Consider the following 25,138-nt stretch of genomic DNA (forward strand, 5'->3'; position numbering starts at 1 on the left):
ATAGATTTATTTAATAAACTCGACAGTGAGCATTCGTAAGGGCGTAAACGTGATGATCGATTCTCTTCGCAGATGTTCTCTCTTGGTAATAACTCGCTAGATTTAACGTTTATCGGTGCGTTTGCTGTTCCTTGTGATGTTACAACTCTGCATTGAACAAATTCTACAAAATTGTTTCGCTTAGCTGTAGCAATGCAAAGAGAAAATCGATGAAGAGAATCGATCATCGCGTATACGCCCTTATGCATGCTCACTGTCAAACTGTTCTCATTACTTTGATTACCTGTTTCACTGCACACTGCACTGAAACCTCAACATGGGTGACACACAAAAGGAGGTTTCAAGCCACGGAATTCGACAATTCCCTGGTCAAATCTATGACACCTGGCAGTTTCGCGTAAAGACCTACTTGGAAGCCTCCAACGTCTGGGATGAGGTCATCATGAGAAGCACCTCAAGATGGACAGTTAAGCGAAGACAATGCTGGTGAGTTTAGTAGCCGATGAATACCTTGGTTGTGTTCGGGACAAAACTACCGTAAAGGCTATGTGGAACAGCCTGGAGGACACGTTTGCAAAAAAGTTAGCAGAGAAGCAGACTCTTATCAGGAAGCAGATTGCTAGGCTACTCCTAAAGGAAGGAATGTCGATGTGCGCTCATCTCCTGGAATTCGAAGACTTGGTTCGTCAACTTCGAATGGCTGGATTGGCTGTTAAGGAGAGCGACATATGTTCGACCCTATCGTTGACGTTACCGGAATCCTACGACCCGCTTGTGACGGCACTAGAGAATCTTCCGAAGAGTCAAAGCGGAGTGATCAGATGCAGAATCGAGTGATCACCTGGTGAATACGAAGAACTTCTTCAAGTCTTTGAGCTCGTTGGACCAACCAGTTGTTGAAGATGGACAGTCCCTAGTAGCTAAGCAAGCTGGAATGATTTCTGGAACCAGTAATCGTGGTGTCATGATGTGTGCTGAGGAGGTACTGTTTGTCTCGGAACTCTGAGACAATTTGATGTCTGTTAAAAAGTTAACGGGCGGCGAAACAATTGCTACTGCGTATCTCCGAGGAAACCCATACGAGCTGGAATTCGATTGTAGACAGTGTGAGGTCAACATGTGCGACACCAAGGAGATTAACCTGTGGTATCGACGGCTCGGACACCTCAGTGAAAGTGGCATGAGTGCGATGATACGAGAGGATCTTGCGCTCGGTGTGAATTTCAAGCCAGAAAAGTTGGGGAGAAGCAATGCTGACTGGTGTATTTCTGTTTAACCAAAGTGTGACTTCTGCTTTACCAAGAAGATCAACACCTGCAGAATGCTGGATGAAGAAAAGGCCTAATCTGGAGAAGCTGAGACTATTTGGTTGTAAAGAAATTGCTTGGATTCAGCTGTGGAACAAGGACCTACGTAAAATTGTGATTGCTTGTGACGTTAAGTTCAATGAAGCCAGCTTCCGATATGCAGATAATCTCATGACTCAAAAGAAGGAGGAACGGATAGTTATGATAACGTTCGACCAAGAGGGAGATAACAGAAAGTGCGATGGAAGCAGAAATGAAAGTGATGTTTCGGAGACTTCATATTCGGAATTTCAGATCACTAAGGACTGATAAGAAGAAGAAGAATCTCTGAAGCTACCCACTGTGCTCCCTTCGCAACAAGAACGGGACGTGAACTCCGGTGAGTTTCTTGGCAATCTTACTGGCTACGGAGCAAATGTTGTTGGTTCTTCTTCCCTCTCACATGTTCCTGAAAGCTATAGTCAAATCGAAGGTCGTGATGATTGGGAGCTCTGGTATAAGGTGGTACAAGACGAGCTGGAGTCTATGGCCAGTAGTGTGGAAGCTGACGACCTGTCCCAACGATGCCAAGCCACTGAAAACGAGGTGAGTATTCTGTTTGAAGGAGGATGAAAATGGCCGTTCGACACAAAGCCAGTGGTGAAAGGCTTCCTACAGCATCCCGGAATCGATTTTGAAGAGACATATGCTCCTGTGGTGAGGCTGATTACGGTACGGTTGGTTCTAGCAGTAGCTGTACATAAAGAATTCCATACATATCAGATAGATGTGAAGACCACCTTTCTTCACGGCGATCCGAAGGATGGAATAAAAAGGAAACGAATAATGTCTGCAAGTTACGAAAATCGATATATGCACTCAAGTAATCCCCAGCAATTGTTGGAACGAGCGCCTCAGCGGCGTGTTGTAAAAGTTGGTCCTGATCAGATCAAAGCGGGATTACTGCCTCTACGTGTTAATAAAGAAATCCGACGAGGTTTATCTGGTGCTGTACGTGGACGATCTCCTTATTGTCGGAAGGAACTTGGAGCCCATTCTAAAATTGAAATGACGACTGGCCTTGGAATTTGAAATGTCCAACTACGGTGAAGCTTAACTTTTCTTGGGATGAAACTGGATTATCGTCGGAATTCATGTGAGCTCAAACGTGAACAAAATACTCCGATGGAAAAGGCACTTCAACTGAACCATTAAGGAAAGAGGACAGCAGATCCGTAACCAAAACTTCTTGGAAAATAGATGACAAATTTTCAAGGGCGTAGCCAGGTTTCGAGCTAGGAAAATTTAGCCAAATTCCATTTCAACGAACGCCATTTCAACGAAAGCCTTTGTGTTGCTGAGTTTAGGGGGGGCAGTTGCCCTCCCATGCCCCCTCTGGCTACGCCTATGCTACTGTTAGGCTAGATCTGTGCTTCACAATTGGTTACCTGGGAAGATTTTAACAAAACCCAATGGATACCCATTGACAATCATTCAAACTTATCGTACCGTACCTGAAGGGTACTAGTAGCATGGGACTGCTATTCAAGAAAGCTGAATTATTGGAACCACTTGAAGCATTAGTCGACTCAGATTGGGCATCGGATTAGGTGGACCGGAAGTCAATCACTGGCAACATTTTTAAGGTGTTTGGATATCCTGTAGCATGGGTGAGCTGGAAGCAAGCAACAGTATCAACTTCATCTAGTGAGGCAGAATACATCGCATTGAGTGCAGGGGTTTCAGAAGCAATTTGGCTGAGTGGAGTTCTGCAGGACCTGAAGCAGAAGGAGAAGAGCGATCCAGTGCCAATATTTGAAGAAAACAGAGACTGCATCGAGATGGCAAAGAATGTTGAATCGAAGCAGGTAAAACACATTGATGTCCGAAATCATTTCATTAGAGACCACGTGGCAGCTGGAACCATTGAGATAGAGCTGATTTCCACAATTGACCAAGAAGCTAATTTATTCACCAAAGCGTTAGACATGAAGCGTTTCCAGGATCTTCGAGCAAGAATTGACCTTAGGGCCTGTTCATAAACTACGTAGACAGTTTTTTGGGATTCTTGACCCCCCCCCCCTCCCCCTGCGTAGACAATTTTCCATACAAAAAAAATAAAATTTGTATGGGCCGTGGATAATTGTCAACCCCCCCCCCCCTAAACTGTCTACGTAGTTTATGGACAGCCCCTTATTGATTTAAGGGGGGTGTTGAGAAACGAAGCAATCATTGCATGAAATCAGCTATCATAGTAGCCTATGTTGGAACTATAATTTTATGCATTCCCTGTCAAGCCAGCAAACTCAATAGATCTATTTAATAAACTGTTCTCGTTACTTGAATTACTTGGTCCACTGCGTATTCTGTAGAAGAAACCTCAACAGTTTTGCATACGCAACATTGATGCTGGTGCTCAGATCGACACCACATACACTGATTTGAAATAAACTGTTAATAAAGATGACCACGGAATATTACTGAAACTTCTAGGAAGAACTGGTGTCTCTGCTGGTTTGGATCATACTTTACGGATCGTAACCTCACCAAATCTTCGGAACAATTTTCAAACTAATTTGGCGTGCCACAAGGGAGCAACCTGGGTCCTTTGTTATTCTCACTCTTCACCAACGAGCTTTCTCTCGTCTGGCTATAACGTGCTTAACGGTGATGACGTCAAAATGTTCATAATCATATTATCGAGTACAGCTATGCTCTACAACTGATGCTGAATAGTTTTGCTGATTGGTGCACCCAGAACATACTGACGTTAGGCATCCACAAATGTAACATTATATCAATTTCATCGCAAGCTCAACACGATTACGTACGATTACCCAATTAATGATCAGTCCCCTGAGTGTGTTATTCAAGTTCGTGATCTTGGCGTCATCCTGGACTCAGCGCGCACTACAACGATATTACATGTAGAGCTAACCGTTAGCTAAGATTTATATTCAAAATATCCTGCAAATTTACCGATCCTCTCTGCCTCCGGTCTCTGTACTGCGCTCTGGTGCGATAGATTTCGGAATCCAACTCTGAATAGGGTGTCCCAGAAAGTATAGTTATAGTTTATTATTGGAGTAAGACAGGCTGTAATGAGCTAACATTTTTATTTCTTATGTATGTTCTTTACAGTATTCTCTTTCAATTGGTTGAAAATAATCCGCAGTTCCTTTAATCGTATGCCAAGAAGCGGATAATTCGGAGGATTTATCTCTTTTGGCACGTAGTGCATATTGTTTGCTTTTTCCAACGGTAGCTTGGTAGTCTTTCGAGTAGTGAATTGACACCATGGGCCTTATTACGGGTATCACTACACGGTGATAACGAAGTGATACTCATAATAAGAGCCGTGATTGCCGTACAAATCAAATGAGAATCACTTCACCGTGACGACAAGTGACAAGTTTTCACCGTGAAGTGACATCCGTAATAAGCCCCCATATTGGATCAAAATAGAACTAGGCCATCATGTTGACGGGCCGCAGATGCCGATTCAAACACACCCGAACGTTAATTTCAGTGTTCATCGTCTCTTTTGTTAAACCATGGCCTTCTTACCAAATTTTCGGTAAAAATTTACTTATCGGCATCGTCAACTTCCTTACCATCACGGATTGTGTAGTATTGGCCTCTCGAAGCGTCTCGTAGTCAAATTAAACGTCATAGTCCATGATATCACACGCCAATTTTCCACAACGCAGGCTCTCGGTTTGACGGATGCCGCTTGTTTCTGACTCCGTTTTGGCTTCTTCTGCTTCTTGAACGTTTTCAGCCCGTTTCTCGCCTTGGCACGTAGGATGTTACTCTTCGATGTTCTCGGTTTTTTTGGCCAAATCCTGAAGAGAGGCACTTTTATTATTAACGAAAGCTTGGGTGATCTTCTGGTCCATTCACCAGTTCCGGTTTACGGTCAGTTTTTAGTGTGTCCTCGAAGGTACTTTCTTCACTGAACTGCTGGATGGTGGTTTGGACTGCTCCAATACTTACTTTCTTCATTTTCGCCATCTTCCTTACTGATAGGTTGCAAATAGTGCACCATTTATGCAGGATCTATTTGCGCTTTTCCGGGGAAATGCCTCACATGTTGATGATTTTATAAAAAAAAATGAACTTTGCGCACACAAACTTGCTGAGCAATAAGTAAACATCAACACGCATCAATCAATAGCTGATAAACTTCATCGGGACAGAAAAAAGTGGCGAGTAGAAAGTGTGCTTATACTTTCTGAGACACCCTATAGTATGGTTCCCGTACCAGTAAACCTGGACTTGTAGGATCGAGCCAGTTCAAAGAAAATTTGTGAGATATGCCGTACGATGCCTCCCGTGGCGAGATTCGTTAAACCTACCACAAAATGGAGATCGATACAGATTATTGGGGCTGCAGACACTTGAGCAGAGACGGAATGATGCCCAAGCGGTGTTGGTTGCAAAATACTCACAGGAGAAACTAGGGCAACATCGGAAATTTTTGCTTGAGCCCCGGAACTCCTTGCACGGCCTTCATGATCTTGTCCGCTTCATGTCGGCTAGATTCAACGAAGTATTTAAGCTTCGACTGACTGAATTGCATTAATGGATCGAGCGAGACTCGTTATTGAGAATGGTGAGTAATATTCCATTGCTCCTAAATTGTAACGGTTATGCTACCTGTACCTTTTTTTCTCGTTTCACCACTGCCGACGAGAATTGCTTCGGATGATGGATGTCCATTCGAGCTGATTGAATTATAAGTTTTAATGCTTTAATTACAGTTGATATTTGATGCCATGTTTACTTTATTTTATGTTCACGGATACGCTGTTTAGTAATGTTTGTGGGGTTTTTACTTTTCCCATTTATTAAGACGACCCAAATTTAGATGAATAAATAAATAAATAAATTATTGTTTGGAATGAGTTGGCTACAAAATCATTCTTAACAGTATGTTGAGAAAATTTATTCTCTCATTTTCAGTAAATTTGAAAAAAATCTCCTAGATTCAAATTGGAAATTCAAATAGAATAACAACATTGCTGATTTTTACAACGGATGTTGTTAGTAAATAAAACAAAGCTATGGCATTTTAAATTGAAGCCAGAAAAACTAAAAATGATGATGTTTACGAAATAAGAATAGTTTTCGAAAAAAAAACATTTGCTAAATTGTTCCTAAAAAATTTCCAACGCAAAATTGAACCCAGCATGCTTTCGCTTCAAAGCAGCGAATTTACCGACTGAGCAAATGAAGATGAAGGCAGCACGGTCTTTTCACCTTCAACTTTCTATGCCAAATCGTCCATTACTGAGAGTGACGAAAACCCGGCCGTATTTCATAAATTGATACAAAATTTATCACCGCTCTCTCTACCGGCCACTCGGTTGGACGTTATTAAATTTTAAACCAATCACCGGTCACGGTTGACCGATTCCTCGGTTCAGTGAGTAAAAATAAGAGTCAAACTCTCCAATTTATGACTGGAGCAGGAGTGGTGCTGCAATTTCGTTTCCAATGGTATCTCCGGTTGCACCATCAGCGGAGCGGGTGGAAGGTTGAAACGACCATATTTGGTGAGTAGAGAAGCCGGGAAATGATTGCAATAGGATTACACTTTCCCAAAATTCAATTATAACGAAACCTTCGAGTGAATCTCTGACGGCATGAGCATGCTATGGAAGCAAAAATAAAGTACCCCAGATTAAGTTGAAAGTTTTCCTCGAACCCGCCCCCTCAGGTAAACCTACCAATGATTCAGGAAAACTGATAATAAAAAACCGATTTTCCCAGGAAAACTGTCGATGTACCTGTTCACTCCAAAAAACCACCACTCAACGAATGTTGGCAGACGGAGAGAGCGAATGAGGGCTATGAAAATGAGAGGATTTGTGGAATAAAATATGCATTGCACGGGGAACTGATGGTGGGCTGATTGGTGAAAAATTGATTGGCCCCGGAAGCCCTTGGCAAAGAACACAATGAAAAACTCACATGCAGGAATCCATTTTTGTGAATGTTGAATGTGTAATTTATAGTGTGATTAAAAAACTGCCGAATCACACCTTTGCCGGAGGAGACCTGGGGAAAATCGTGAGCGGAAAATTAAGCCGATATTGACTATGATGACCGGAGGTATGAATACCGAGCTATTGGACGCACTTTTTCCCCCAAACAATAGAGTATCAGTGGCCAACTGCTGCTTCTGTTGGACGATAATAGAGGGAAAAGACGAACATATGGACCAAGGGACAAAGAGCGCGATGGCATATTTGGGTGCAATTCCGAAAATAATAGTGATCATTCACATGTGCTCGCCTAACGGTCGGTGCGTGGATGCCAGGTGACAGCAGAACGCTGCTGGTGGGAATTTTTGTTCAGAACAATAGCTACCGTTGCTACTGCTAGTAGTACAGACTGGTCGTGAATGGAAACGGCTCAATGTTTTTTTTTTTTTCGTATGTCTGACAACGCACAAAGCACGTGGATCGTTTATAAAATATGAGACGAAACTGGCAGCCAGAATGGCACCTACCTATATGAGTACAGCCAGCCAGCAATCCATCGTCATCGGTTGGCAGCTGACTGGCTGGTCGGCATGATTGCAGTGACCGATAAAAATGACATTGTTGTACGTCGAAACTAACGACAACACCGATAAGGATTGAATAGGCAGTGTTTGTTATGAAGAGGAACTGATTTTTTTTTCTTTCTTGTAGGACGTGAATATGATAAACAGCTATGCGAGGCAAAGGCAAAGGGTGACTGGATCATCGAATTCTTGTAATGGACAGACTTCTGATGACATAGGCGATGGAGCCCAGTATTCGAGATCCAGTTGTGATCTCCTGAATATTTCCTAAAATCACAAAAAACTCGGAAAGTCTCCATTTTACGCGTTAATAGCAATCAACACATGAGAACCATTTGTTTATCGATCCAATCAATGCCTTTCAATCTGGCTGAAGCAATATTAAATTACAACTCTCATTGAGGCGATTCAATTTCCGCCCGGCAGCGAAGACTTATCGATAAGTCAGGGTAGCAATTGCCAACCCACCACTAATTAGAAACCCAACATTCGGCAGTGAAGATTGTGACAATTCCCTAGAGGCCAGTACTGCTACTGCTGTCGTAGATCCATTAACGTTCCACCGCCAACCAGGGTCAGCATTGGATCTGGTCACACTTCGCCGCCGCCATCGCCGCCGGGTGGTCTTTTGTCCTAGGGGGCAAAATTGCTTGTGGCGACCCATCTTCAGCCATCAGCTGCAAAAATAAGCTATGTAAATGAGTTAATTAAATTTACATGAAAACATATTGAAAATATATGTTAATGCTAACAGCTTCACTCAAATGCTGCTTCTGCTGCGTTGTTGACTGACTGAGCACCGGTTCGTCCCCCGCCGCGAGCCAAAAACAATGGCTGCTGGAAAAACTGCCACATTGCTGCTGTTGTTGCTGCCACCATTGTTTCGAATTGTGTTATTTTGGCGTCTTTCCCGTCCACAGCTATTTTGTCGTGTGAATTGTAGTTTTGCTGTAGTCATTATTGTATTCTTAACGACGACACGCTCAGGTGGCGGGAGAATGAGGATGGGGACCAATTCAAATGAACTCCCACCGCTCTGGAGAGTGATGCGAACAGCACTGATGGAGCTTGGTTTCGGTGTGGAATGCATTTTACGACTCTGATTGTCCACAGCTGATAACCGCTTCTGGTGCTGCTGCTGCACGGCCAACATTTAGTCGAGACGGAAGTGATGATTTCACTTTCGGTCAATTGTGTTGTCGCCTAGGTCTGCGGGAAAGCGCACCATGGTCATGGTTTTGGATGACGAATGCGGTTCCATTAATTTTCGAAGGTTTCACGCTTACTTGCACTTGTAAGTGAGCATATTCATGTGGTGGTTTGATTTGGAAACCATGGGATGGATAGGGAAATCCAAGGTATTCGTATCCATTAAATGTAAATCCAAAATCAGGTTCCCTCACGAACAAGCTTCTATGAACTTAAAATAGACTGCTAGCTGTAATACTATTTTGAAAAATTTAAGTAACTTGTTCATAACGATGGTAATATTCCAACATTTTAGTACAATTCAGAAACTTAATAACTTCCATTCAAAAGGTTTTGGTATTCAATATAAGAAACATATGTTCATCGGTGATGTATCATTTGGCCAATTGCTGGTAGGCTGAACGCCATTAGATCAAATGCCGTTAGGCCAAGTCATTAGGCTGAATTTGTCATTTGGCTAACATTTTAAAAGTCTTTCACTTTTCATCATATGGCTTCAGTATGATTAACTACCCCATTCCCAGTCCATTAAGCACAACCCGCACTTAGTCTTTCTTAATATAGCGTAGTTTAGCACCAAGCGGAATGTTATTATTACAGATGGCTTCCAAATTTATTTACCTTTTCATATGTACCGTTAGATCTGATAAGGGGTTGCAAAATATTCGTTTATTGTTGAAAATGCAAAACTGCTTCTGGCGGCTCAACTTGGCCTACGAGTTTTCTTGGGCCTTTTAGCCATTCAAACGTCGTTGGGATTATCTTTGGCCTATCGAACGAAAAAAAACTGTATTCGCGTGCACCTTGTGTACACTTCAAGTACGCCTTTAATTTTCGAGATCTTATTTTGCGTTCTTCAACACTTCGTCTTGCATCTTACCAAACGTTTGTTTGAACACGTTCACGCCGAAATCATAGATTTATTTGATGTTTAGTGCTCGAAAATCTGGGAATGGGTAATTAGGCCGAAGTAGGTTCTTCCCCTATTGATCTGGTTTATTAAAAGAATGAGCAGCTACAAAAAGAAGGCAAATTCATATGGATGCGTCTCATATGAAACACAGTCGTCTGGATATGTTTTCAAGACTTCAGTTTTTTTCCTCTGTTCGGGACCTTACACCACTGCGACCAGTTATTCGATCTATTGCAGTATAGACGCATTTCGCGCCAAATCGAATCGAAGCTGGCAGCACCCTCTCAGATTTCAATAACATTTTCTGGATGTGTAGACTTTGACTAAATAAGCACTTTTGCATACCCAGTTTTTCCAAAATTTATCTAGACTAACATTTGAGAAGGGCCAAACTTTTTCTGCCGATTTTTTTCAAAAAAATATTATGGAAAAATGACATCTCCAACAAAAATATGCTTTATGGATGACTTTTAGGAAATTGACCAAATTATCGAAAAAAAATACTGAAAAAAATTTCACCTACACAGACCTACACTGAAACAAATCGATTCTTAAAATTTAAAGTCGATTTAAAAAAAATGGCCATGTTTGATTTGAATGAAACTTTGCCTCAAAATAGGTAATTATGTTTACTACGAGATGGGCACTTGTAAGGAAAAAAAGTTTTTTTTTGATTTGCCATTTTCACACAAAACTAAACCAGTGAAGCTCAAAATCATCTCAGAACCCAATGAAGCTCCATTTGTGATTCAATTTTGTCTTATCAGCAACTAATCATTTGGATTAATCGAGAATTCCATATGTAAAGGGCTTATGTCTTCATTGGATTCTGAGATGATTTTGAGCTTCACTGGTTTAGTTTTGTGTGAAAATGGCAAATTAAAAAAAAATAATCAGTTCAGACATGAAAAAGTTTTTGTAAGAAAAACTTTTTTTTTCCTTAAAAGTGCCCATCTCGCGATGTATGGACGGTTGGTAGTAAACATAATTACCTATCTTGAGGCAAAGTTTCATCCAAATCAAACAAGGCCATTTTTTTTAATTCGACTTTAAATTTTAAAAATAGATTTTTTCAGTGTAGGTCTCAAATGAATTTTTTCCAGTATTTTTTTTTTCGATAACTTGGACAATTTTCTAAAATATATCCATACATCACATTTTTGTAGGAGTTGTCATTTTTCCATAATAAAAAAGTTTGGCCCTTCTCAAATGTTAGTCTAGATAAATTTTGGAAATACTGAGAATGCAATTTAGTCAAGGTCCATACATCCAGAAAGTTTCATTGAAATCTGAGAGGGTGCTGCCAGCTCCGAATACGATTTGGCGCAAAATGCGTCTATATCCTGTGTCCTTAGTTTAGTGCATGTCGTATAACTCCATCACTTTTGAGAAATGATGAAGTATTCGGTTTTTTTTAGAGTTGTCGCGCTATTTATACCCTTCGGAGGTTCTCCAAAGGCGTGCCCCTTTGTCAGTCAAAATTGGATTCCTTAGCAATAAAATTAAGGTATGACACCGATAATGACCATGCATCAGAACCCTAGTCTTAACCACTTCAAACTAGGGAACAACGAATAGAAGATTAGGAATCACATAGATGAAGACTGACTCATTTTTTCCTTGTTTCAAGATCATCATCGGTGGACAAAGCCGAGTCTTGTCACTATCAACAAGGCATGAAAAGTAACAAGGACTAAGATGTGTTCCTTGGATTACTGATTGAAGTAGTCAGATGTAGGAATCGGTGAAGACTTTAGGTTAATCAGCCAGGGCCCTCAATTTGGAAGGGGCTCCCAGCTCAGAGACATCAATCACATCCTTCTCAATAATATGTTCCAAGAAAATAATCGTTGGTTAGTTTTGTATTTGAATCGAATACTAAAGATTTGAAAACGTGGAGCGATAAATTATACAAGTTGATAGCATGAAATGAAAAATAAAAAACTCTCACATATGCTGTTAGATTTCAGAAGAACATTGGGGCAGTTAGGCCGGTAGCGTGGCCAAAATCTCTAAAGCAGGCACTGCACTCTAGAAGGCACTCCATTATAACTTTTTAATTGAGCGTCCTAGGAAGATGTTTTCTTGGGTAAAGTTGTGATATTGAGAAATGCTATCCAAAACAAGTGAATTTTCATTTTTAAATTCCCGGTTTCCCCTCTGCAAACCTCAAAAAATTCCCAGTAGTTCGTATTCAGCAAGAAACCAAAGTATTCAGTAAATTAAGAATGTTAGAAAATATCCAAGATTGGATTCTATATATGTTTAGAGTCTTAGACTAAGGCCTGTACTCAAAAAAAAAAATGCACCAGACAAAAGTGTTCGCCAAAAATTTAATTTAAAACGGATTTTCTTGAAACTTTCAGGGAACGAACTTATACATATGGATTATGTTTCGTCATAATTTCTTTATTCAATTTCCTTTCCATCGCTGAAAGCCCGCACCTTTCCCTTAAGACCCCTCATTACATTTTGTGCAATGGTGGAGCCGACCGTTTTGGTCACTTTCATCCATTCTTTCTTCAACTCCAGCTCGTTCTTAAACACCTCGGACGATTTTCGAACTTTGGCTTTCAATATGGCCCAACATTACGAATCTCTGGTGAATTTTGGGGGTTGGCGGTTTTGGTACAAAAACAACGCTATTGTCTCTGTACCAATCCAACGTCGATCGCGCGTAATGGCATGATGCCAGGTCCGTCCAAAATAATATCTCGCCTCCGTGGGACCGCAGGAAGGGCAACAGACGCACTCGGTGCGGTAAATTTCGCTGTTGATGGTACCCATTGTGATGTACGGTTTACTCAGTTTACCGCATTGGCATATGGCCTGCCAGAGCAAGTATTTTTTGGCGAATTTGTCCACTTTCTTCTTCCTTATGTCTTCCGGAACATCAAACCGTGCTTTGGCAACGTAGAACTCCAGCCCCGGTATCTGCTTTGAGTCTGCCTTGATGTAGGTTTCGTCATCCATAACCACAAACATCGGTTTCGTTAACCACGCTCGATACAGCTTCCTTGCGCGGGATTTGGCCGCCGTGTTTTTTTGATCACGCCGGTTCGGTGCCTTCCGTACCTTGAATACACGAAGTCCAGCTCGTTTCATGGTTTGCTGAACGAACCAGGCGGAACACTTCCGGGCCTTCACAGGGTCAGCTGTCTTCGATTTTCTTCCACTTCCAGCCCGCCGCTCGGTCGTCTGGGACTCATTAAAAGATTTTACCATGTATGGGTGATTCCCAGTTATCTTCCGATCCATCTCATGGTCGCAGTCGGATTTTCCATGACGGCGCGCAAAATTCTCCGGTGATTTTCTTCTTGTTTCGATGACATCTCAATAACCACTGAACCGATTGTTATGAAATTTTGCACATGTAAACAATTCATTCCAAACTAGTTATACCCAGTATTTCATCAATTTTAACCCACGAATAAAAAAGTTACACACGGATAAAAATGGTGCATTTTTTTCGAGTACAAGCCTTATTTAAGAAAAAATCAATCTGGGACTGCGAGAAAAAATTCAGATCCCAAATTTCCCTACTGACATTTTTTCTAGACTTTGGAACTTGAAAGAACTTCCAGGAATTTAACAATTTAATGATTTTCTGCCAATAATACCAATGGAAATGTAGGGAAAATTTAAACAGTTAAAAAGTGTTAATTCAAACAAAACACTGTGGACGAAACGTAAAAAAATTCATGGAAAAATTCTAAAGGTGCTATGTCCATGCTTAGCATACACAGTTTTCTTCACGAACTGCTCATTTGCTAATAACTTTGCTCACAGTAGTTCTGTTTGAAGCAATAGGTGGAATAAAATTTGGGCTTGTTATAGGTACGCAAGAAAAAGTAGATTTTAATTCTAGTAATAAACTTTATTTGTTTTGCTTTGTAAAAATCAAGTGAGAAATTCTCGCTGCACATCTCGGACTTTAATCGTAAAAATTCATCCAAATGCTAAGATTTACCTACTCTTTGCATATCTATAGTAAGCTATGATCCTAATCTATCAATTACTTTAAAGAAAAACAAATTTCAACAACTGAGTGAAAAGTTATTAGCAAATGAGCAGTTGGTGTGTACAACTGTGCATTTCAAGCATGGCTATGTCCATAATTGCAAGATAATTTTGAGTTATAGTTCTAAGAAATTCTGAGGTGGGGAGGGGAAAGGAAGTACTTGTATTTAAATCGTGAGGAGGATACCAGATGAATGTTGAAGAGAATTAAAAGAGATTTATAAACAGAATTTGAATGGTATTCTGAAGATCATTTCAAATTTATACTCAAGAAGATCCAGAAAAGAACATCAAGGGAATTCTAAAGACAGTTGCAAAAAATAGAGCATAAATTTAATAAAAAAATTAGGAATGTTTCAGGAAAATTCTGATGAATTTCGGTGGAGGGTTTTTAGTTTCAAAAAAATTGGAACATGTAGTTGAAAAGGAATTTTAGGAAAGATTCCAAGATAATCATTAAAAGATTGTCTAAGGAATTCCAAAGAAAATTCCCAGGTAATTATGAGGAAAGTAGCTAGGGAATATACTGGTAAGCTTAAGGCGAATGGGGACGACATTAATTTTTAGCAATTCGAAATCAGTTTTCTGTGTTATGGTAGGGAAGTAGAATGCAATGAACACGTTTTCATGAACGCAATTTGGGTTTTGAAGGTAAAGAGATCAATTTCAGAATGTTAACAGCTTGAACGTTTTGTTGTCTGGTCATATTTGCTAGAATATGAAAATTGATAACGAATCATAGGGGGCCCCGCAATATAAAATAGAACAGGGCCGCCAAGGATGGTAAAGACGGCCCTGGGCACTATTGTACTGAAAATGTCAAACTGTTAATCAATTCACATCACATCTCTTGGATTTTCTCTCATGATGCAAGGTAGCTCCGAAAATATTCCATCAAATGATCAGAGATTCTTATTTTCTGGGCTTCTGGTTGATCAAGTTTTGTTCTGAAAATCTTCAACCAGGCAACAATTCAACTATGCAATGAGTCACGTGGTATAAGCTCCGGATAATCGAACTTTGTTCTCCGGATAATCGAGCCTCGGATAATCGATCCCTCGGATAATCGCTTGCTGTTGAAAGGAAGGTAAGACAAGATCCAATGAGTTGATATTCACGGCCATTGAATCGCACTTGCATTCACTCATATTTGCAAATACTTAGAGCACTCATAGACTGAGCAAAATTCCACTCAAATATGAGTAAATGTCATTCATATTTGAATGACATTGGCCCTTATTACGGGTGTCACTTCACGGTGAATACGAAGTGAAGGGACACATTTTCACTCACGGTGAAGTGATTCCTATTCGATTTGCCCAGGAATCACTTCACCGTGGTTATGGGGGCGACCCCGGCGTAGTGGTTAACATCCATACCTCTCACGCCAAAGTCATGAGTTCAAATCTCACCCCCGGACAAGTCACGAATGACCCAAGAGTGTTAAAGTGACTATAATAATATAAAAAAAAAAAAACTTCACCGTGGGCCATTTACTCATATATGAGTGACATTTGTTCATGTTTGAGTTAAAATTTACTCAGGCCATGAGTGACCTAAGTTTTTGTGAATTTGAGTGAGTGCAAATCAAATATGAGGTTGATTCAGTGGCCGTGTCAACGGGTCTAGGTGACAAAAAGAGAGAATCCTTCATCGCTGGTGCATGGTAACAAAAAAAACCCAAAGATTTCTTTTCAGTATGTATTTTAACTTTCTGATCGATCAAGTGTTAGTACTAACAAAAAACACACAATTTTGGCATCATTTCGCATTTTTCCGACCATTGTGCATAGTCCACAACATTTTTACATAAAATCAGAATTAGAATATAATACATATTATGTCAAGTCATACAAGCAAAGTGACGTGGTTGTGAAGCACCAGTTGGCCAGAGAAGCAAGTTAGATTTCCGGTCCAGTCAGTTTCGGTTTTACTTTTGCAAAACCAGTTTTAAAGGCATCCCTGCAAAAAGCAAATTTGCAAATTAAAAGTCAACACGTGCTATTCGGTGCAGTCAACCAATTGCACAATGCTAACCCTTCAGGGATTCTTCCTACCCGTTAAAACAATTTGAAATCCATCTGCCCAAGGAGGTGTAACACTCGGCACCAGCTTACCTAGGGTACGGCGGTCGTCGATTTGATTTCTGATGCAACAATAGCAGTTGAACACCCCCTGCACCTACTCTCATCCACGAATGCACGCTGGAAAACGTTTCAACAAAGTTAACAACTTCTGAACAGGGATCAACGTCCCAGGAACGCACAAGCTTCTTGTACCAGGCAATCCCTCCCGACAGAAGGGTGTTTGCTGCACTTCTAGTGCTTCCACTTGACTTCCAACTTCCGATACTTTGGGTTGTGTGTTCTCCTGCCAACATCAAAACCGTTTGAAATCGAAATTTATTCGGAAGATTTTCAACAAAACCATCAAAATTATGAATCCTCTAACCACAAGGTACACGAAAGCAGCAGACCTAACTCAATTCCGAGTGTAAATGTGATTGTGTTTAGGCATGTACTCTATAAGGACAAATGACCCCCTGCTTCCCTAGTCTAACCACTACCAGGGATGCCAAGTAATTTTTTGAAAAATCTGCTTGATTTGGGGAAAAAAAAGTAATACGTTTGTAACTATTTGACATACACACTTAAAAAAATGCATGTAAATGTAGGTGTTCTGAGACTGACATATACGAGCGTCAACTTTGACATAAAATGGAGTCATAATAGACGCGAAATTCAGCTCAATCAAACGTACTTTTCGTCGAGTAACGAACTTTTCAGTCTCGGAGCACTTAATTTTACATGCCATGTTTGTTTACGTCTCATCCTTTATGTCAAAGATGGATTCTGTCACTTGTAAAATTAGGAATTTCTAAGTGTGTACATTGTAATAATAAATTTAAATATGATGGTCGAGGAAATGTACACCAAGCCACTTTCATTGGTGTTAAGGAGAACATAATTATTTTTAACCAGAAATCCGTGCTTTGTCGGAACATTTGGTCTGATTTGAGACATCGATCTATTTATGTATATTAATTTCGTTTAACGCTCCGCGGGCCAAACGTCACGGGAAATTCTAGCTCTCCTCTACATTTTTTGTGGCTCAAACTATAAGTCAAGCCATCGTTCATTAAAAAAAGAGTTCATATTTATCAGCTCTCAAAGCTCTCGATCAGACGCCTGAATAATTTCCCGTGGAACAATATTCGAAATTTTTCAGTGAGCGGTAAATCGTTTGATACCTCCTTTCTGGACGAATCATGAAAAGTCTGATCTAGACAAGAGATAGCCTGAATGTCTGGACGGTCAATAAAAATCTGGAAGACTCCAAATAAATCTGGAAGGTTGACAACGCTGCCCACTGCAGTGGCAGCAGACGAAAAACAAAAGCCCACTCCTTTTGTTTCATTATGGCGCGTAATGATGCCTGAGGAAAAACAACTGCGAAGCTCCTGCCAACAGTTTTTTTTTGCCTTCGCTTTCGCGTCGTCGTCGTCGTCGTCGTCGTCCAGTCAGCCGTCACCGTTGTATCGGTAGCCGTTGGAACTAAGGAGGGGAGGATAAAAACTTGAACAGAAATAATAAATTCTACTTCTCGCTATGAATTACGTGACATTCCAGTTTTCTTTTTGGCGTAGACCATAATCTGCTGGAATCTGCCCGGAAAGGAGGGTTCGTTCAGTGGCAACAACAAAAAAACTTCTCCGCACCCAAATTCAGATCGAAAAGTCAAAGTTGGTTCCCCCCGAATCTCGCAAAAATTATAAAGTAAAATTGGTGTTGTTTACTCAAAACAATTTTGTCCAGTCACTATTTTGGACACACGGCGGACGACGTTTTGAATTTGGCTCTTAAATTTACAGATCCTTGAACTTTTCCACTTTTTGTGTATTGATTTGAATTACAGATCACTGTCTACGATAAAAATGGATGAGAAGCTGTGGATGAATGACATAGATAGCGATCTCGGTTCTAAGTTAAGGTGAAAATTGAATTCATCATCCTGAGATGAAACCATTCCTCCAGGCGTTAGCCTTGATTTTGCTGGATGGTATTGGTTGGCGATATCATCATCTTGCAGAGACAGAGCGAGAACGCGAAAGTAGAGGCAAACATGTGCTGCCCGTCCTGCCCAAATACGTAACGTGTATCGCACCCATCCCAAGAAAGGGATCCTAAAAATCGGCCAATAGGAACGAGAGGATGGTAAAATTGATTGGCAAAATGGCCCGATTCAGTTTCGCTCCTTTTTCTTTCGTTTTGGTGGTAGACAATTACCGTTTTCGTTCCTTTGGTGCGGATCAACGAGCAGGGCCCCTTTTCTTATGGCCCCGATTGAAGAAAAAGAAAAGGTGAAGGTATGCTTCCTGGCATAGAAGGGGTCCCGAAATAAGTGGTGAACACGAACACATACAGGCAGACGACAGGTATACGCTTGATGTTACGTTTGGATCATCCAACGTGCGGTTGGGAAAGCGCGCTTTTGCGATGTGGTTTTCAATTCAGTTTTCATGATTGCCATATAACTCGATTAACTTAGTTTTCAAAATCAATTGACTTATTTCGCTTGTTTCCATTTTAAGCTATGGGAAATTCGGTGTTTCAATAAAAGTATCCCTGCACTGACTGACTGACTAACGCGAACATCAATTAAAATGTGTAAATTATTACTCGAATTAAACAGGCGACATTTATAGTGATGAGTTAAAACGGAACCCAATAAACAATTTTAGTTGCAGACTAGCTTATACAGGCAAATTTTTGGCTGCATAATGAAAATTAACAATTTTGGTTTTATGAGGGTTCTGTAGATGGTTTAGACTTATAGAATGCTTCAATGCAGTGAGCAAACTGTCTCCAACATCACCCCAATCTTAATTGTGGAGGTGTGGATTATGCTACATTGCCAGACTGCGATTCCTAGAAGAACACAGACAAATTGTTATTACCGGTTCTGCTTCAACTGCTGATACAATTTCAAACAAGGATCTAGGAGTGATGGAAGACAACAAACTACTTCTAGCCTTTAGAATAATAAAGGCCTAACTGGGATAATAGATTTTATTTTTGCATTACTTCAGTTCAGTGAAACAATTTTCCGACAAGTTTCCAATACAGTATTACTGTAATAGGCTGTATTAGCTTGAGATTCATACTGTTAGCGAATGTCATCTCGCTTGTGCGATAAAAATAAACAGGCGAATCAAAAGGCCTTTACCATCCAGGCGTAATCGTCCATAGTGTTAATGTTTGTTTATTGTTTGTATGTACATGCTTGATTGTAAGTAGGTCTTGATAATGTTTAGCATTTTGTTTCAAAGGCGTTTTTGTTTGTAGAATAATTAAATTGTTACAAATTGGTTATAAATGAAAACATCACAATAAAAAAATCCTCTTTCATTAGTTGAACCTCCAGGACTGCAAGTTGCCTCCTGAAGGAATGTTATTTGTTGATCGCCATTTCATTTCGGTGGAAGAAACTTAGTGCCAAAAAATTATCACTTTCTAGTCGGAAAAATTGGTGCCGTGACCAGCATAGTTGATGAAGACATCGTCATTGGCAGTATGGATGCCGTCAAATGGTTTTGGGTGCTATCATAATCGACTGCTACTTTCCCGTCCATTCTCTGGGCCCTGGCAAGCACTCACTGGACTGCTTACGTCATTTTCGGACCGCCTGTCACCTGTGAAACATCTATGTAACTTTCAGTCTGCTCACACCCTAGTTAGACAACCAGGTTGTGTTGAACCGATGTCAATCATACAAGGTCTGGAACAACAGGCAGTTTGCTGGTGTTAGAAGCAAAAATGTTGTAAGCAAATGACGATGTCACGGTAGCACAACATTGCACACTGAGAATGATAGAGGTGTCGTCACAGAAAACAGCTGTTTCGTGTAAAATGATAAGCATTGCGATCAAATACGAACACCACTAAACATTTCCACATTTCACTAATACCAATAAGCCGGTTGGGCCAGACCTTGTATAATTGACTTCAAGTGCAATATGATATCTAGCTTGAGAAAACAAACCTCTTCACCTGTACTCTAGGGAATCAGTAAATTGTAAATTGTTACAAATTTAATTACTCAGGAGTAATTCTTGACTCAAAGTATAGTTTTGTATATCATTTTAATATAAAAATTCAAAAAGCATTTAATATGTTGGGATTAATCAAAACATTTTGCTATCATTTAAGGATCCATACCATCAAAACACTTTATGAAGCTTACGTAAGATCACTTCTCGAGTATCTTATCGGGGTTTAAAAATGCGTTTTATTTTTCATAGTTCAATGTAATAGCTATACATTATGCTTATTGTAAGACCATTGTTTCAGTCTTCCTTCTTACCATAGGCCATTGCTCGAACTTTGAACTTCGTACACGGCCCACCATCTTTTGCACGAGCCCTGTTGTTTGACTGCCAAATTCCATTTCCGCTTGTAATCCTTCACAATTGACCAGTATTTCTCAATTGGCCTTAGTTCCGGATTCATCTCGTTGGGAACCACTGTGTCGTCATTTTCACTGTAACACTGTTTGGTGGAGTTTGAGTAGTGGCAGCCATGTACACACCAACTGCTCATTTGTTAATAACTTTTCACTCAGTTGTTGAAATTTGTTTTTCTTTAAAGTAGTTGATAGATTAGGATCATAGTTTACAATAGATATGCAAAGAGTAGGAAAATCTTAACATTTTAATTAACGCCAATGATTTTTTACACGTAAAGTACGAAATGTGCAGCGAGCATTTCTCACTTCATTTTTACAACGCAAAAACAAATACAGTTTATTACTAGGATTAAAATTTACTTGTTTTTACGTATTTATAACAAGCTTAAGCTCTATTCTATCTACTGCTACAAAAAGAACTATGTTACGTAAACTGTGTGCGAAGTGATTAGCAAATGAGCAGTTGGTGAGTACAACTGTGTATGCCAAGCATGGTGGCAGCTTGCCAAGTCCGGCAATCTACCTCATGCTGCTCCATTAAAGGCAGTAGTCTCTTCCTTAGGCACTGCTCCTGATAAATTTGCTGGTTCATGGTCCCAAAAATAACGGTAGTTTCACTTTTCAGCCCACAACTGCAGATTGCTTGCCAGGCAAGGAACTTTTTGGGGAATTTCGACTTCTTTTTGATTTTACATTCATCCGGGGCACTCTTCCGGTCAACCGAGGTACAAAATTCCTGCCCAGCTACTGTAGACGAAATAAATAAATTAAATAATTGAAATAAATGGAATAAATGAAATCAATGAAATAAATTATATAAATAAAATAAATTAAATTAATGAAGTAAATGAAATTAATGAAATGAATTAAATAAATGAAATTAATGAAATGATTTAAATAAATTAAATGAATAAAATAAATTTAATAAATTAAAAAAGTTAAATAAATCAAATAAATTAAATAATGATATAAATGAAATAAATGAAATAAATAAAATAAATGAAATTGAAGAAATAAATGAAATAAATTAAAAAAATGAAAAAAATGAAATAAATGAAATAAATGAAATAAATGAAATAAATGAAATAAATGAAATAAATGAAATAAACGAAATAAATGTAATAAATGATATAAATGAAATAAATGAAATAAATGATATAAATGAAAAAAAATGAAAAAAATTAAATAAATGAAAAAATGATATAATTGAAATAAATGAAATAAATGCAATATATGAAACAACTGGAATAAATTAGATAAATAAAATAAATAAAATAAATGAAATAAATAAAATAAACGAAATAAATGAAATAAATGAAATAAATGAAATAAATTAAATAATTGCAATACATTTAATGAATGAAATAAATTAAATAAACGATAAAAGGGAAAAACGAGAGAAACAAATGAAGTAAATAAAATAAAAGAAATAAATGAAATAAATGAAATAAATGTAATAAATGAAATAAATGAAATAAATGAAATAAATGAAATAAATTAAATAAATAAAATAAATGAAATAAATGAAATAAATGAAATAAATGAAATAAATGAAATAAATGAAATAAATGAAATAAATGAAATAAATGAAATAAATGAAATAAATGAAATAAATGAAATAAATGAAATAAATGAAATAAATGAAATAAATGAAATAAATGAAATAAATGAAATAAATGAAATCAATGAAATCAATGAAATAAATGAAATAAATGAAATAAATGGAATAAATGAAATAAATGAAATAAATGAAATGAATGATATAAATGAATAAATGATATAAATGAAATAAATGAAACAAATGAAGTAAATGAAGTAAATGATTTTTTTTTCAGTTATGGTCACTTTAACACTCTTGGGTCATTCATGACTTGTCCGGGGATGAGATTTAAACTCGTGACTTTGGATTGAGATGTTTGGGTGCTAACTAGTACGCCGGGATCACCCCTAAAAAAGTTTAATTGTTTCGTGAAGTTCAGAGAAGTTCCGGGAATATCAAGAAAATTACGGGTCCATTCAACGTATATCAGGAATATTTTGGAAACTCTAGAGAAGCTCCTATAACTTTAGGGATATTCTCACTAATTGTCATGGGATTTGATGTGTCGTTTAAGGGTTGGTTTCCCTTAGCTCAGTCGATAAAGGTGCAAATTCAAAGCAAGACCATGCTGGAGGTGACTGGGTTAGGTTCCCGGTCCGGCCTAGGAATTTTTTTGAGTTGGAAAATTTGTCGACTTAGCTGGTCATAGAGTTTGATTGTACTTACCACATAATTATACTAATGCAAAAATGGCAAAGGCATCGAAAGATCTCAATTAATAACTGTGGAAGTGAATCTGGAACACTAAGTTGAGAGTACGCAATAACCTAATAAGCAATAAGCAATAAGCTTGAAATGTGAAGAATAATAAGCTTAAAATGTGAAGAAGAAAAAGAAAAAGAATAAAGGTTGGATTTGGTTTAAGGCGAATATGGCCACGTAAAACAACCATGTACACTGCTCAACAGGCAACACTGGTGTGCGTGGCACGAACAATAGGGCAAATATCCAGGCTACTAGGCTAATGCAAGATGCAGTGTTGCCCTGAAAGCAGATGATTAATCAAATCAGAAAGTTATTGGCTTCGTAATCAATAAATAACTCTTCAGCAAAGTGTAACCGATGAAGTTTTACAAAAGAGCAGATAGCAACCTTTTCCGTAAATTATTACTGCGAGTGGCTAGGATTTTGAGTACAAACTAATTCTTATATAAACTTTAAAGGGCCAGTGCAGTATGAGTTCGCATCCTAATAAACTTAAATTTTGAATTATCAGGTGCTGATTTAAAATAATCGATATTTTGAATCACACTATTAGACATGCTCACTCGTCGCTGGAGAAATGTTATCTGCCTAAATGAACGTATTCTATGATTCTACCGGACCACTTCGTTGACCCAGGTTGATGAGGCTATCAGAGAAACTCCCAGCGATGTGCTCAACAACTTTTAAATCGTCGAATCTGCCATCAATAAGCTGAATTTCTTCACTGCTGTTGGTCCAGATGGGATCCGTTCTAGCGTACTGAAGAAAAGCTGTTTAACGTAGCTTTGGTACTCAGCACCAATTTTGGTTTTATGAGGGTTCTGAAGACCATAATTTAGACTTGTCTTCTTCTTCTTATTTTCCCTTCATCATCTTCTTCTTCTTCTTCGCAATTAATAATTGACAGCTTTCGATGCTTGTACAATTTTTGCAGTATTGTGTGGCAAGTACAATCATCCCAATTAACAATTTTCGCAATGTAAATGCTTTACTTTTTTCATATAGGGGAAATGTCTCTATGTTGGCCTATGGATCTAAGATTGGGCCCATCGCTAAAAATCTGGTATTTATCAATTTTATCTAGATGAACGCGTTATTGGGACGTTACTTATGGATATTTTTGGTTGCTATTGAAAATTTAGTCGATTGCTGAATTTATGTATGGGCCCAAATTAGGGAGAGTTAGGCCGACATTACCTGCATTTCCCCTATATATACTCAAGCTGTATTCAAATGTTATACGATATGAAGAAATCTGTACTCAACCTCTATACAAGCAAATCTGGCGAGCTTAGTCAGCTACTTATGGCTGTTGTGACGGTTGGCACAAGCTCTTATTACATATCTATTAACGCTTCTATACACCTGTTATCCTGCTGTTTAGATGTGTGTGAACTTGAAAGGCGCTTACCCGGTTATCCAATAATCACTACACGGCTTTGTCTTGACGCCTGGTAAAATAAATATTGTTTACCTTTTTTTTTGTTGGAGGAATGTATCATGTTTATGTTAGTGCGAATCAAATTAATCGAATTTAGTTTTAAGCACACCACCAAATTATTTACACTGTACTGGAACCTGGAATCAAACTCGAGACGACCGCATTTGCGAACTTTGTACATGTCCTTCTGCAACAAGATTGTTGAGTAGAGGCTTTATAACAGTGCACATGAATCACATTTCTCGACTAGTTAATTCAGCTTTGTAAAGAAGCAGAGTAAAAGCTGTATAACTGTACAAGTCTAAAAATAAACCTACTTGACTGTAAAATAGCTTCCAAAGTAGCTAACTCAGTTCAGTTGAGTACATGTTGTTTAGTTGTTGAAAAAGCACTTTTGATGTTTCTGTTATTCAGCAAGAGTGGTTGGTTTTGTAGAAGCCATCAAATAAGGAATATAATCGCTTTATTAGCATTGTTTTGAAGCTTAAAGTTGAAAGTTGATTAATATTTGCATAGAAGTGAAATTATCGTTTATTGGATGATATTATTCAGTGCTTCTGGAAAATTGAATAATAGTTGTGAAAAAGTTGAGTAAATGCTCTCTAAAACTATTTTGCTAGCTTCTGCTTGTTGCTGTATCTGCAGATTTGTTGCAGCTACTTTACAGCAACGCTGGAAAAGTTGGCTTATGAAGCTGAACATGTTAGTTGCCCAGGGAAGTCGAAAAATTTCCTAATCCGAAGAAATCCTAGACATAACCGGAAATCGAACCCAGCCACCTCCAGTATGGTCTTGCTTTGTAACTCAGCCTTTAGCGACTGAGCTAAGAGAGGAATTTAGACTTATAAAATGCTTTGAAACCATGAAAAAACTTGCAGTGTTACTTGGGAGCACAATCATCCACTAGACTGAAAGACTCCGGTCT

General features: G+C 38.8%; 1 protein-coding gene across 22 annotated transcripts in view; it reads left to right on the forward strand.

The window, feature by feature from the left end:
* LOC135698378 (protein muscleblind-like) overlaps window positions 1-25,138 on the forward strand; it is an 847,806-nt gene that overhangs the window by 148,059 nt on the left and 674,609 nt on the right. The window lies entirely within an intron of this gene.

The sequence above is a fragment of the Ochlerotatus camptorhynchus genome, unplaced genomic scaffold, assembly GCF_037179485.1.
Source record: "Ochlerotatus camptorhynchus isolate MF236.1 unplaced genomic scaffold, CSIRO-AGI_Acam_v1.1 ptg000085l, whole genome shotgun sequence".
Lineage (NCBI taxonomy): Eukaryota > Metazoa > Arthropoda > Insecta > Diptera > Culicidae > Ochlerotatus > Ochlerotatus camptorhynchus.